This window comes from Neodiprion virginianus, chromosome 3, assembly GCF_021901495.1.
Source record: "Neodiprion virginianus isolate iyNeoVirg1 chromosome 3, iyNeoVirg1.1, whole genome shotgun sequence".
NCBI classification, from domain to species: Eukaryota; Metazoa; Arthropoda; class Insecta; order Hymenoptera; family Diprionidae; genus Neodiprion; species Neodiprion virginianus.
This window is the reverse complement of record NC_060879.1, coordinates 6756731-6772420: the sequence shown is the minus strand read 5'-3', so window position 1 is coordinate 6772420 and position 15690 is coordinate 6756731. Positions and strand designations below refer to the sequence as shown.

At 39.2% G+C, this 15690-nt stretch overlaps 1 protein-coding gene across 2 annotated transcripts in view; it reads right to left on the bottom strand.

Annotated features, from left to right (window-relative positions):
- Window positions 1–8366, bottom strand: part of LOC124300591 (uncharacterized) — a 106106-nt gene extending 97740 nt beyond the window's left edge. Inside the window, exons 1-2 of one of the 2 annotated variants that reach the window (XM_046754858.1) lie at window positions 7298–8366; window positions 6914–7172 (exon numbers count right to left, since the gene is read on the bottom strand). The gene's annotated coding sequence lies outside the window, so the exon portion shown is untranslated. Of the gene's footprint in view, window positions 1–6913; window positions 7195–7297 lie in introns of those variants that run through there. The other variant, XM_046754859.1, reaches the window with a different exon arrangement.
- Window positions 8367–15690: the final 7324 nt, after the last annotated feature.

Below are 15690 nucleotides of genomic sequence, written 5' to 3'. Positions count from 1 at the left end.
TCTTCGTCGTTACTATGCCTATCTGTGTATACATATTACTCGCGAATGTTGATATGTTCATAGAATATTCACGAGTGGTCTGGGAACGGCAACAAATATCAACATAATTACGTCATCTTGCGTCACAAGCTCATATATACATTTATCTTTATATACCATAACGATTCGCGGTACATAATCTGCAATATAATTGAATTTGAAATAAAAACGAGACGAGTATTTACTTTCTCATAAAAATTTTCTCATACTACTTTAAACACAGTGGCCCGCTAAATAGTATCTCGGCAAGACAAAATTTCCTGATTTGAAAATGTACCGTGTTTCCTTGAATATAACTAACAGCCACGCCAAGTCCGTTAGAGTGTAGGTATAGGTACACTGGACAAAATCCATTCATGAGCAATTGAGGAAATAAAAAACATGTAATTGAGCTCGTGTATTAACCATCAATATTTTTGTGCAAGCAGTGAGAAATGGGAATTAACAGGGACGCAAAGCCATACCGATTCTACGGATCAATTCAAAATTACCCAACAGACACTGATACACCATACCACGATTTTTGAGTTCGGATTCTAGATACCAAATTTTCATTTCTTCCACGTAAATAGTTTTGTCTTCATCTAACAAGATAAAGTTTGCTTTTGTAGAAACGACAAGTTTGTTTAACTGTTATTTATAATCAAGCGTTTGAAAAAATAGGTAATTTTTCATACAATCCAAAATATTGATCTGGTTTCTACAAAAGTAAACCCTATATAATAAAACTACTTTCTCTCTTATTAGCTACATCTAAGAAATTAAAATTTGACATCTAGAACCCAGACTCAAAATTCGTGTTGACCGGTGTTATTTATCAACATAAAAAAACAACAAAATCAAACTTTATAAGCAGTAAATGAATAATTTGGTTATTATTCGATGTTCAGAATCAGGATTTATTTATTTAAATGTAGACTCGAGAAAAAAAAACAAAAATTTTATTGACCCGTGTTATCATTAGTGTGTATTTTTCCAATAAATACACGAACGAAGTGTTGGCGATGGCAAGTATCACGAATTACCAAATCTTGTGTATAATTAAAAGCAAACCTTCATCATTTTGGATTGAAATTTATTCGTGGTCGGTATTTTTATGCAGGATCGCGAGGCGTAAGTGCGGCCTCTTACAGATTCGTCCTCAACTTGGAAACATGTGTCATGAATAGCATATTCATTTCTCAGCATATTTTTCTCCAAACTTTTTTGTGTCCAATTGTCCAAATACTTAACGCGCGTGGAAAGAATTAATTTTTCGTGTCCCAAATTCCAAAGCAGTGACCTACCGATTCGGGGTTGAAATATGGGAGTTTCTTCGATGGTCCTTGAGTCAAATCGCAGCGGTAAAAAGCCCTCAGACTTCGAACGAAGCTTGGTTACGTTCATCGTCGAGAGCTGGTTCGTTCCGATACTGTTAAAATATTATTGATGAAGTTCCCGTCGAAGAGGGTCACGGGTCGTCGGCTCTCCCCAACAACTCAATTTATTTTCGTGCTCACGGTAAGTGATTAGAGGCGTCTGTTTATCCAGTGTCTCTTCCATCCTTCGGCTCTCAGTTGGCCTGGACTGTGTGTATACTTTATACACGCAGCTCCCGGATTGACGACGCCATTTAAGCCCGCTGGCTAGGCTACTCTCCTAACGCTCTAGCCCCGCGTGTTTATTTCTTTACAATCACGACAGACGGAATATTTTCACCTATTCCCCAACCATGTTTCATCAACAATAAACAATACGTGTCAATCTTATCGTTGCACCGCTTTTTAGCCAGCTGACGAGTGATCCGCTCCATGATCGCCCGGCGCCCTGAACGTCACTCATGGGTTAAAAAGCATCGCCGATGTACCGTCTCACTCTCGTCAAAGTGTCCATGGCTACACGTTCGCACGTTTCTCGGTGCTCAGAGTCCATCGAATTTTTTACACCTTTTCAAAGATTTTCATAATCCGAGAAAAAAAAGCCTTCCACACGGATTTCCATGGCTCTGAGTTTTGGCACATGTTACAATTAAGACTTGTAACCATTAGCAGTCGCCGTTCGCCGTTTCCTAACAAATAATACGTAAAAAAATTAAAAGATTTTTAATGGAACGGGAGGGAAATGGAAACAAGCCGGTGGCAGATGCTCCAGCAGCAGCATCGGGCCTGAGAATCGAATGTGGAGAATATAACTTTGAAGCTGGATGTCGGGAGCATAAACACGTCAACGTGAACTAAACTTGACTTTAGACTAATTTACTCTCTCCAAATGCCAAATGAATTAGCATCGTCCTCTTACGTATCAAAGAAATTTATATAACGCCTGTTCCATCAAGGTTGAGGATACTGGATAACTAGACGGAAAATGAAATGGACGAAACAAGAGATCTGAAATAATGACGGTTTTACGACATTTCAAGTTCTACTTCAAACGATTCCTAAAAAATAGAGAAATTCAAACTTGACAGGACCTCGCAAGGCTTTGAAGACTTTACAGACTTTGTCAGGTGGAATCCGACAAGACTTTGCGGAACTTGATGGTATTTCTCAGATTTCGAAGACATCGTTGGATTGAATTGTCAGAATTTATGGATATCACGAGGAGTTTAAACGATATTAATAAAAGTTCCAGAGACGTAACGTGTAAAATTAACAATAATTCACACAAATTTGTGCTGTTCAACGTATTTGGAAAGACTTCGCAAGGATCCGCAGAGCTTTACGAGTATCCCATGGGACTCGAGGAGCGCCAGTGTAAACCGGACTTTGAGAATAATTAACCCCTCGACGATTGAAGAGAAAAATAATAAAAATTCTCACTTTCCCTACGCTGAGATAGACACGACGTTACATGTATATATGTATATTACGACGCGCGTTGCATGCACGCAGAAATTTCCAAAGAGGTTCATAACTGCGGAGGCGCTTCCTCGTGCATCGAGGAGCTTACGTGAGGTCGGGTGAGAACGGTAAGTCGGGAGGGAGGGAGAACGGAGCGAAGGGAAAAAGGTCGAAGGAAGTAAATAATACGTGGGGGCAAGAATCCGAACCCCCTTTTTAACCCCGTTGCAGGATGTAATCACGGGTAGAGAGCCACGCGGTGTATAGGCCACTAGGTAATTCTCCGAGGAGGCGAGAATATATTTATTGTTTATTCAACGAAAGTCCGCGGAGCCCCATCAGTTAACCGGCGAGGAGGCGCAACAACAGCCTCGAACGCATACCTGAGCATACGTGTGTGTGTGTGTAAAATACGCGTACATACCGCAGGTTTGAGTAATAAATCGTCGGCCTCATGCTTCGCACCATGCAATCAACGGGGGTCGAACAATCTGCGTTTACACATCGCGACGAGCTGCCAAAATTACAGCCATTATCACGATAAAGGTGAGAACCTCGCGGTGTTTGCTTAGCTGATCAGGACCTCGAGAGCCGCGGATCTCCTTCGACGTTAAAACTCGTACGCTACGCGGTATTACCAAATGCAATAGAGATTGTCAATTCTTCGAGGTGTGCGCGTATCTGTGTGTGCATATAATACGATACATATCAGCTCTGCGCAACACCGGTATTTAAATAGACATAAATATTGATCTTGTTGGCTCCGTGCCCATAATACGCGTGAATACGTTAGGAGGAGGAGATAATATATCGTCGAAAAGAAAACGGAAAAACGTTTTCACTTCTTCGAGTGTCGTATTATATTCGGGAACGGTTCGCATTTACCAAATAGGGGGAAAGGATTCCATTGAAAATCAAATAATTTTTCGGTAGTTTCAATTTTTTCACGTATTCCAGCCTTTTTTCGTTACGGATAGCGCGCTTTTTTGTAATCAGAGTTGTACCCAAGATTTCGATTTGACTTTTCAATATTATACTTGCGATAACTTGTAATTTTCACTGAATGTTCACATTCGTGTGGGGGAATCGTAGTCACGAACATTTGATTATCTTCCGACGTCTTCAAAAACCGTGTCAGTAAAAGAAAAGTCAGCAATTAATTGTACTCTTGTTGCCGTCCTTTCAACCGACTGCATTCTTCATCCGTTCAAGTACCAATCTCGATTAATCCAATCGGAATTCGTCTAACCGGATAAAGAATGGAATTAGTTTAAAAACCGCCGATTATTGTCTGTAAGTATTAATCGTTTGGTAAAGAGAACGTTTAATTGAGTCAATTTGGAATTAACTGGTTCGGATAATAAATCACACGTAATGATACCGCTATAATTGATCTACAGAATTTCTTTCAGTTGAGGTAACAAAATAGATCGACGAAGACGAAATATCACGCTGATAAAAACCTAGGTCTGCAATTATCTGTTCCAAACAATCGTTTCATTCGGAATTTGCAAAACTTTGTAACGCCTGAAATGAACGTGGAAAATTTTCACCATAGCAATTCCGATCGCTAAGTGAACCAGTAATTTATATACTTATATTATAATTCTGTTGAAAATCACCACAAGTTCCTGGTTTTCTATCTCGGCTCTTATCTGTCTAATCCACATTCCAGTTGCGCTCTCGCGAAATTTAGTAGGATAAGAGTTACGGAAAATTCAAAACGACTACGTACTTATATTATACAAGATATAAAATTAATGTGTGACAGATTTTATGGTCGCTGATTTGTATAAATAATTCTGTATTAATATGCAACGAGGATAAATGCTCGTTTTGCACGAGCACTCTTGCGGCGGTGGTTAAGGAGAGGAAAGAGCGAAAATAAAAATAAAATCGGCCGCACCGACACGTTCAGCTCCGTTAGCGAATACCCCGCAAACTGTCAGCCGGCAAGCGTGCAATTAGCTTGCATCGGCCCGCGGGGATTTTCATGCCTTTTAGAGCGGGTCGTTTTGGAGTTCGCACCCATCTCCCTCAGCTCGTCAAAGGAATACACGAAAATTCGCAAATTATATGGACCGGCGATATTGGCCGTGACGAAGTCGTCAGAGGTGAGATTTTTCAAATTACCCTTTCGACCAGGGTCGTGAAACCTGATCTTAAGATATTCAAAAGATGTGCGAATAATAACAAATTTCGCATTAATTTTCTCATTACCATACATTCGGCAAGGTCTCTGTGTATAAGTGTCATAACCTTAGGAATACAGCTGTGTAACAGTTTTAGATTCTGGTGAAACCGCAGCGGAATGTTGTGTCGTCGACTGTCACGTGGCGCATTTTAATGTTCGACAATTCGAGCAATATACAAACTTGTATGCATACGTCGTACTATGAACTTAAATTTCAGATTTCATTTCTGTTATTCGAGCTGCCTGAAAATATATACAGGCCACTTTGCATCGACTCGATGATTCGTCGTTGTCCGATTCTTTTTTATTCGAGTACAAATTTTCAAAAAAACATGTTGATCATGACGATGTTGGGATTTCCTATTTTTACCACCCTGGGGAAATTTGGAACATTTTTTTGTTTGTAAGCTTTCAAGTACATAATGCGTGGTACACTGTTAAAAATTTTTGTATGGAACTTCTTACACTGTATTAGAAATTTTATTCCGATACGGAACAGGGAATTCACCATACATTTACCGTGTATTCAGTTTACGAACACAATAAATTTACTACAAAATTTAGTGAAATCAAATTAATTTTTTGTGTTTTTCCTGTCAAATTTAGTAAAATCAAAAATTTTCATTGTAAATTTCAGACAAATGCATAGTAATTTACGTTGCTGCATTGAATTTGTAAATTTGCACCTCTTTTGTGCAGTAAATGTGTAGCAAATTCACAATCATTTTCAACAGTGTACTTTAAACGCATTATCTGAAATCGTACCGTCACTTTTACGAAAAAACAATACGAGCGAGTTGACAGATCGAGTCATATTTGTGATGTTTACAAAGTGAGGGAGTTTCAAATATTTTCGACAGTTTGAGCGAAAAATGAACAACAATAAGTGTCAACGTTTGATCCTTTAAATATACATGAGCGTGAATTTATTGAAATATGTTACCAATTACCGATACAATTGTAATGAAATTTCATTTTAATCCTAGAAAAAAATACAATTTGTTTACCAGAATAGTCGTCAATTTTTTATTTGCGAAAACATGTGACTTTTCTCAATCACAGTAACTGAAGTTCCTCTTTTTTGTTATAATTCAACTATAATAATGATATTTTTCAGAAACGGAAACAGGAAAATTGCAAAAGATATTCGCGGTCGTTACAGCTATTCAAAGTTGCGTGTTAAATTCCAATTCGTATTTATATTATAACCAGCTGTCAAACGATTAGAATAAACAGCTAATTACAACGACATAAATTTAATTAATCCTTGAAGAAATGAGCCGTACGATTGCGCGACAAAAAACTGACTCCGGTGACTTTTTAATTAAGAGTGAGAAGGTGAGGTTGAAATTATACCCAAAGACTTGCTACTCAAGCCGTTACGTGAATAATCGAAAAATAAACTTGAAAACCGATTCATTTTTCACACGTTTCAAAAGATTAAATCATCACATTAAATACAACTCTGAAGTAAAAATATACTTTCTTGGCTGAAAACTTTTCTTTATCGATATAGTTAGTAAAATTTGAGATGCAAATTTAAGATAAACTGACACAGAGCCCGAGTAAAAAATAAATCTTTTACCGTTAATTATGCACTGAAAATAATCTGGATTAATGATAATTACATTTTACCAAAAATTCTGCGAACATTCTAGGCAAACATTTTCATTGTTGACACTTTTTGCGGTGAACGAAGAGGGAAAAAAAAATATTGCACAGCTAACGAGTGTCTGAATCGATGCAAAATGTGCTCCAAATATAAGTGAATAGGTACTTAGCTCATTGAAACAAGTATATGCGACACAATCTGTCTTCTAGCTGATCACCGATCGATCAAAATAATGTATAAATGACTTACCGCTCAGATAAGTTGAGGCAAAGAAGGCAGCCCGCACCATCCGATCCTTTGAACACGGGATGAACAATATTACGTGTCACAAAAAATGAAACTCACACACTGAATGAACAATTCACAAGCTGCTGCACAATGCGAAGTTACCGAGCGTATTTTCACGGTGCAGAGTGAAGAAGAATATCAGTGATCGCGCAAATTGTTTGGAACGTAGCGTTGTAGCGACGTGACGCGTTCCTCGCGCTAGTACTTAGGTATCACTAAACTAAACAACGCGTAGCGAACATAAAACCGGGATCGTATTTCGTAAGATAAAGAAAGATGAGAGAAGCGTGTAGAAAAAAAAAAGATGGAATAAAGAATCACACGTATAAATTAAATAAAACGAACCAAGTGTTCCGAAAACAGTTTGTCGTAATACCAATATAAATCAAAATCACACTAGCGATTACGGCAAGCCCATACTGCTGAAGAATTTCACCGTCGCAAGTAGAACTGCACAGAACATAATTGTAACGTCGCAACGATATTGTGATAATTTATCTACCGTGTGCTGTAATCGAATTGATTATTCCTGTTCTCCGAAACGTTCCGTGCTCGAAAATAGCAACGCCGTCGTAACAGCGAAATGCATAACTGTGGCAAATATAATTTCACTGATAGCTCGTTGGACTCTGTGTCGGATAATTAATAAATCGTCCGCCGTATATTGATATAGAACAGCAGAGATGCGATCGTCTGATAACGCGTCACGACAAACGAAGAGAAGAAAAAAAAAAAAAAAAAAATTAACGTACAAAGTGTGATAAAAAGGGGAAGGAGTAACAAATATTTGTTCTATACGATGACGAATTTTTAAACCAAGCACAACACACACTCGTTCAACCGGCGTTCAGTCGCGTGGCGAGTAGTAGCTGGTTGATGGATCGATCGTGACGCATGTCAAAAATCGGTCGAAACTGCAAGTGTTCAGGCTGAAGCGCGGAAGGGAGGGATCCGCGATCGATATCGATCGGCGAAAAACCGTTCCGCAAGGTAACTTATCGACTGGGCCCATGCACTTTGATCCTGTATCACTGACTCCTCCTCCGGGGGCTGCGAGCGTCGCGATGCGAGTGAGAAAAAACTCATGAAACCGGGATGAACAGGGGTCCGGAAATCCCGCCGAGGGTTGGACCGCCTTCGGTGGTTGCAAGCTCTTCGAGGACCGTCGACACCTTTCCTGAACTAGCGGCGAGGGCGGATAAGGCCCGGGGGGTTAGTCCGGGTTCGGGGCCCGGCCGATCCTTGGATTCCGATTTTTGGACCCAAGAAAAACTCCCGCCGGTGATTCTCGTGCTCGTCGTCTCCTTGGCGTTGCTGCTACGGCGGTACGGTTTGGGCGATAGTGCGGCGGACGCCAGTTGTGCGCGACGCATGGCCAGACAGGACAGTGCGAGCCGAAGACTGAGCCACGCGGCGACTCCTGGCCAACGAGCTGAGGACGCCCACGAGACCCGCCCGAGAGCCACGAGCGCTCGAGCGATCCCTCGATCCTCCACCGTTCGTTCGCGCCCCACTCCAAACGGGGGACGCGTGTCGTCGGGCCCCGAAACGGACTCCGATAACTTTCCGCGCTCGGCTATCGGGCCCCTCGTTTCTCGCTCCGAATTCGCTCGTCGATCAGCTGATCGCCAGCCGCAATAAGCCGGACACCCTGCGATTTTGTAGTTTGAACAACGTGTTTTTCATCGCGTTTCTTATCCCCGCTCTATTCTTTCGAACGAGAGGATGCCAGCTTTTGGGCAGTTTAGAGCTGGCCCTGATACGGAAATTGGGTGATTTTCGTATCGGTACTCGTATGTCTTTGGCGGAAAGGATCGAGTCGATTGTTGTAGAAGCTGGAGAATCAGCGATTCATCGGTCAATCGATGGGCGATTCATTGAGAGGGTTGATTAATTCATTGACGACAAAGGGGTCGATTCGACACGAAAGATCGAAAGACTGATTGATCGGTTAATCGGGAATTGATTGATTGAACGCGCTAATTGATACATTGATTGAAAAACCGTTCATTGGAAGGGCCGATTAATCGATCAATCGCATAGCTCTACAAGCAGTCAACTTTGTAACAGCTGTCGTTAAGTTGTCCTTAATAAGCTTGATAACTTTTACGGTGGTTAGAATTTTGCTTTATTTGGATGTTATTAATTCTTTTGGTTAATTGAATTTTGCCAATATTTGGTTATCAACTTTGAAAAAAATCATTCGTTCGTAGATGAGAATAGGTTCATATAATCTATAGGAAAATTCGTCATTCTAATACTTGACGTATTATTTCATCGGTTCCTTGATATGTCTGCTTTATTTTACGAGCGTTGATTATAATATTTGCTTTGAGAACAACCTTGAAAATAATGTTCTCAAAAAACGTTTTTAATATATATTTTATTATTTATTCATTTAGTTCTCAGCCTGAATTTCATACTACTACCAATTTTCGAAGTTTCGTCAAACATTTGAGAATTTTTAAATTAGTGATCGAGAAATAGTCGTTCTAAAAAAAACATAAACGAATGACTAATAAAAAATTTTTGTATGCAAGAAGCTAATACTTTCGAAAATTAACCGCACACATTACCACGTAATTCATAAAATGAAGCGCTGAAACATGATTCTTGACGTCATATATATAACTATAAATCGCTCCGAGTTCCGTTGAATTTCCTATTTTGGAACGATGCAGGTGCCGCAACAATTTCAGATGCTGAATAAACTTCTCACACATAAAACTATTAAAATGATCCTACTACGCCGTAGATGCCAAGTTGGGCTCGAACTTGGGTGGCCATTCAAAAATTTCCGACGTTTCGTTTACAACATATATGATTTAGAATTTCTCCAATGAAATAAACGCAGAGGCACGTTCTTGAGCAGCTGAGAAGGTAAACCTATCAGCAAAATAATCTTAGAGTACCGATTAACGAATAAAGTAAATCTTCTGACATTTTTGTAGCGTGAAGATTCAAAGAATCTTCATATGAAGAGTGAATTCCTAACGACAGAACGCTCCGTCGTCTGCTATAATTTGAATGCTATAAAGTGCGCATGCGCCACAATCCGAGAGCAGCTGTTTGCCAGGGCGACCAACCGTCAAAAACGTAACCTCAAAAATGTTGAAAGTTATCGCTAACAGTTGTGTTCAACACTGACAGCTGTCCAAATTTTTAAGGTTACATACACGCGGCGAACGGTCGTCCAAATTTATGACGGTTGGTCGCCCTGACAAACAGCTGCTCCCGTATTGCGACGCAAACGCATTAAACTATACCAGACAACGAACCATTCCGTCGCTAACAGTTCACACTGCATTTATACTAATGCTTATGACGAGGATTTGTTGTTCGCGATCGATAACAAACGAACAGAATCGGAGAGCAATCGTAGCCCCGATTTCCTTCCATGTAAGTAGCTGTCGAACATGGAGTTTAAATACAAACAAAAAAAAAAAAGAAACTCGATTACTTGGAATGAACTGGATTTTAATAAAGTGGCATTTTGTCGTTTCCTTGAATGTATGTATATAACCCAGAAAAACGGAGCTTGACTTACAGCGTAACGGTAAATCCATGGCGATAGTGCCGCGACACATGGGACCGTGGACGTGTGTACTTGCATATACGTACGCGTGCTACACGCGGCATCACAGATCTCGGAAAATACGCGGGTCGTAACTATGCCAAGGGATAGTCAGTCGGTGCCTGGATGCATACCTATGACGATATCTGAGGGACCAATCGATGCACGGTGACGCGAAGGTGCGAGAGGCGCCGATGACCAGCTCAGTTTCAACCACTGTCCCAACTGCTCCGCTGTTTACCCAAGATAAGGCCCCTAATCTGGATAAGGGAGGAGCCGCGGCGATAGTCCATCTGTTCTCGGATATACCCGCTCCTCTGCCCGTCGCTTCGTCGTCTCATATACATCTCATTCCCCCCGTCGACGAATTCCAAGAAGCAATACTTTCTTTTTACGACTACCTATTTCGTCGACTTATTACGTAATCTCCTCTAATCTTACACAACATTGAAACGGGACTTGGAACTGTAACGATATTACATGCGAGTCACATAGAATATAAAGTAATTCGTATGTACGCGCCTTAAGCACATACAACGTTTCAAAATAAAGGGCAAACGCTTAACTCTAGGTGTCACGTCGGTCAAGATCACCTATCCGGTGAAATAAGTGTAACTCTCTCTCTCTGCGAGCCGGGGTCGAAGCGAACGGTCGATATAAAGTCTAGTCCTGTCATATTCACATTCTTATAATTTCGTTAACATTTGGGAAAACAAAACAAGTAAAAAAAAAAAAAAAAAAAAAAAAAAGGGGAAACAAAAAAAAAAAAAAATTAAGACGACGATTCATACCAGAAGTGTAACCCAACGCAATCCGAATCTTTCGGAGCCTGTGAGCCTAAAGAACAAATCCAAATATCTGATCGACGAACGACCACGCAGTATAATCGGTGAAGACCGATTCTATAAAAGGAATATCAAAGAACTTCAACATCCATGATCATCTACGGAGCCGTTAGGCCACCTCTCTTCATCAGAGATATTCCGAGCTAAGTCATCTTTTCATTACTGATTTGTAGGTGGATTGTGCCACAAATCTGTAATAGCCTTCTTAAGTCAGTATTTTATATCTTCGTCTGTTAACTTTATTGTAATCTCACCATAATTTAGAGTCCTTTGTCAGTAGATTCATTCTTTCACTAGAATCATTTTTAAATTTGAAGCATAAAGGAAAAGAGAGCCAGTCTTTCGTTAATGTGGTACAAAAATTTTACCAGAATAATTATATACAAAACGTCGGTAATCGCATTGAGTAATTTTAACGTGTGAATGAAAGAGTGAATGAGATTTTCTATGATTGCCTGTTCTTTTAAAAGGTTATACCAAAACTCAATAAATCTGTGTTCTACATTGTTTCCTCCTGATTTAATGTATTTTGTTTATTGAATATATCTAGATTTCTAATATAACATAAAATCAAAACGTATCGGTTGAACCTCAAAAAAAAAAAACCGTTACAGAACGACCCCTTTAATCTCACTTGCCGTCATTCCGTATCTCTCGCGAGTTCTCACGTCGTGTACGAATTCTTTTTCACTTCGAGGTGAATGATTTTTTCCTCGAATTAAACGTAGGTACTCGTTTTGCCGGATTTCACCGCTTTCCATACCTCAACACCATTCACGATCTTCGTATAACCCGGAAACGTCAGTTTTCAACCTTCGGATGACAGAGTCGATTGTATCGTCGAATCGAGGGGTGGATGTGATGGCCACCACAGGCAGAAACTTATGGTTGAGATCAATAACTCATCAGCCGAAAACAGTAAATCAATTTTCCACACCTCCAGATTTCGACGTCATGTTATCTTCCGTCACAAATGCCTGTTCGCATGGGTGAGCGTAACGCGAATGCTTCGAGACGGTTCTTTGCTTCTTCATATTTCGAGCAACAGGTTCAGCGCTGAGGACGATAGAATATGATCGTGATAACTGCGCGAAAAGGATCAAGTTCGCTGTGTAAAAGGGTTTCCAATTACCAGCCGCATGCGTGAGCGCAAATTGGCGCTGAGTGTTGATCAGTAAATCACTTACATCGAGCCAATATGTTGATGAAAATGATGTGCTTGAGTTTCTGGTAACATCCCATCCCGATAGAAAAATCATGCAAGATGGTATTTGCACTAAATCTTGAAGGTTCTTTTTTTTCGCAACGTTTTGGTCTTTGCCAACCATTCGGTCCTTACTTTGATAAGAAACGATCAATCGAGGATCGGAAACTCGATGACACGTTTTGAAAAACATTTTTGTCGTTGCTGCGAGTATCGATGTATAGTTCTGGCAAATGTAATTGACACGGAACATGAGGAAGTGATGAACCATTTGCCTGAACTGCAGACTTCAAGTGTCTGGTTCAATTCCGAGAAGGCAATCGAGAGGCTGTTGTTGAAGTGTTTAGTGTTGTATACATAGTTACTCGGATGACGTTACCTGCACTAAGTGGTCTCAGGTTTAAGGAAAAACCGTGACGAAAGTCAAATCCTCGAAAAAGTGAGTTCAGTTTAAAACCGGAAGCCAAGCTTCGCATTATTTCTACAGAAGTATTCACGCAGAAGTCCGTAAAAAACACAACCTGGACTTTCGGAGAAGACAATCGGAAATTTGTACGTTACATTTGAAACGAAGATGCACGGTGCGTGAGAGAAAATATGTTCTTACCATTTTTTGTCTGCAACGAGATTATTTTAATTTCATAACCGAATCATTATCTAATCATTAATTTATCGATTTAGTCACTTTCAACGACGAAGAGTTGAAGTATAATCGTCGTGAGTTGTCCATTTGATAGATTTTTTCTCTGAAAAAATTTATTAGGAATTCTGGGATTCGGGTTTTTGCTGTCAATACTGTAGAATTTGAACTATTTTTTGAAAAATTATTATTGAAAAATATTATAAAATAGCGGCTGCAGATATGATAGCGTAAAAACTGAAAGAAAATTCTGAAAGATCAGATTATTTCAGTTTGGATATGGTTCAAACTACAATCATGTCGATATTAAACTTTAACGTTGAAGTGTCGTTCTTTCGCCTTTCTTTAACCACATAATTGTTTCTTCAATTATTCAACTTATACATATAATCGAATAATCTTGTTGAATTTTCTCAGTGTGACAACTGGAACTTCAAAAAGCACGTCAATCAGCAAAAAACACGTCTTTCACGTTATTATGACTACATCTGCCATTTTGTAATATTTTGCGTTAGAAAAAATTTGACAGATAGTTCAAATTCTATGTTATTTATCACAAAAGCCTGAATCACAAAATTCCTCAGAGATTTTTGCAACAAATTTTATAACACGTAGTAAAAAAAAAAAAAAAAACACAAGCACTCAAATCGATCTTCATCTGACGCAGAAATAAAGAAATGACATGAATTCTACGAAATCGTAATAGCAAATTAGTAGAGTTCATCTTTATTTATTTACTATAGAAAGAAAAAGGGTGAGTTTACCCGGTCGGTAAGGGTAGAAGTACTGCATGACCCTAACGAAGAGTTTCGCAAACTAGTCACTCCAGGGTGTTTCATCGGAAATTCAGAACCACTTCTGCAGTGTTCGACTGGTGAAACGTCAAGACGTGAAGTGAAAATTGTCGGTATGAAGAGAATCGTGACAAAAAGGCAAGCGTACCGTAATGCTGACCCCAGAAAAACACTGCGCGTACGTTTACATGCAGAATATAGAATTTGTTGAACTCGGTCGTTGGGAAAAGGTACAAAGCCGGACACATCTCTGCAATCCGGTTTACCGGCAACGTTGTTTCGAACTGGTCGGGTAAATATTTACACGCGAATTAGTCCATATAGGCGCACGCGGTTGCGTCTTAGAGATGCAAATTCACCTACGCCCTTGTTTGCGCGTTTTATTATCAGGATTCATACTCGGAATTATCCTCAGGTTAACACGTCGTCACGCTTAAAAACGGATCACTCGTAAAAGTTACCACATTAAAGGTAAACAGTTTGAGGGAATTTTTTGTTCAATATCTTTCAACCTGTCCGGGCTTTTCCATCCACAATATAATATGGTAAATATTCAAGGTCAACTATGTGAAGTGATTCCGACAGTTTTGAAAAATAGATTTGGTCACGCTGCAATTCTCTTCTTAGAAATATCAAGTTCTCAAACTAGCAAAAAATACTTTCCAACATTCGTTTTAGTTTACTCAACTTCAACAGCTATTCAATGCCAATACATGCTACGGGGCTTTTTTGGAATTAAAATATCTGCCAAATTTATACAAGGCTATGAATTTCGCAAAAATAACTTTATTCCATAACATTTTCTAAGGATTCATCCAAATACGAACGTCGATTTCATCTCAAAGGCGCGTGGTAAAAAATCCTGACGTTTGAACAACGATATGAGACATTTTTATGTCAATCCCAGCGTATATCTTGACTGCAGGAACTGAAAAAGTCATTCAGGTATTTGACAAAAACGGTTAGCCCTGGCGGTTGAATGCACGGTTGAGTTGGAGATTCAAATTCACGCTCCAATAGACCGAGAAAAGGGTTTGGTTATCACCATTTAGTATAAGAATGTCTTTAGTAAGGTGTAATAAAAAAATTTTGTAAACGTGGCTAACAAGTTTATTACAGAAAATAACCAACACAATATTTATATACGTGTATATTACACTTCATTCGTTAACGATTACTAACTAAACCGTGTATTGTTCCCTCGACAAACAGACAATAATATATGCTAAATAAATTCATGGATAGGTATTTAGTAATTTATATCGACACACGACGGGGATTATATTTATTAAACTATCACTTAGCATCGTTACCTACATAAAATAATATTTTACTCGTCAATATTGTTGACCTCCTTTGCTTCCGAAAATTTTCTAAGTTTGTGTTTCACTCGGTACGTGGTTCTCAACTTCTTTGGCAAAATTTCAAGAAAATATTTCTTTCAGATTTAAAAAAAAATCGGACAAGTTCATAACTCGGTGCAAAATATTGATACACCAAAATATTTGTACGAAAATTTCATGAGGGTAAAAATTGATGAACTTTTAATCATAGCGATCAAAAATCTTCAAACACTCAAAATTTATACAAAATTTGACTCTCGAGAAATACACAAAGTGAAATGTGTTCTTTGTTAATTTCTAACGTTAAACATTTGGAAAACCGACATCAAAAATCATTG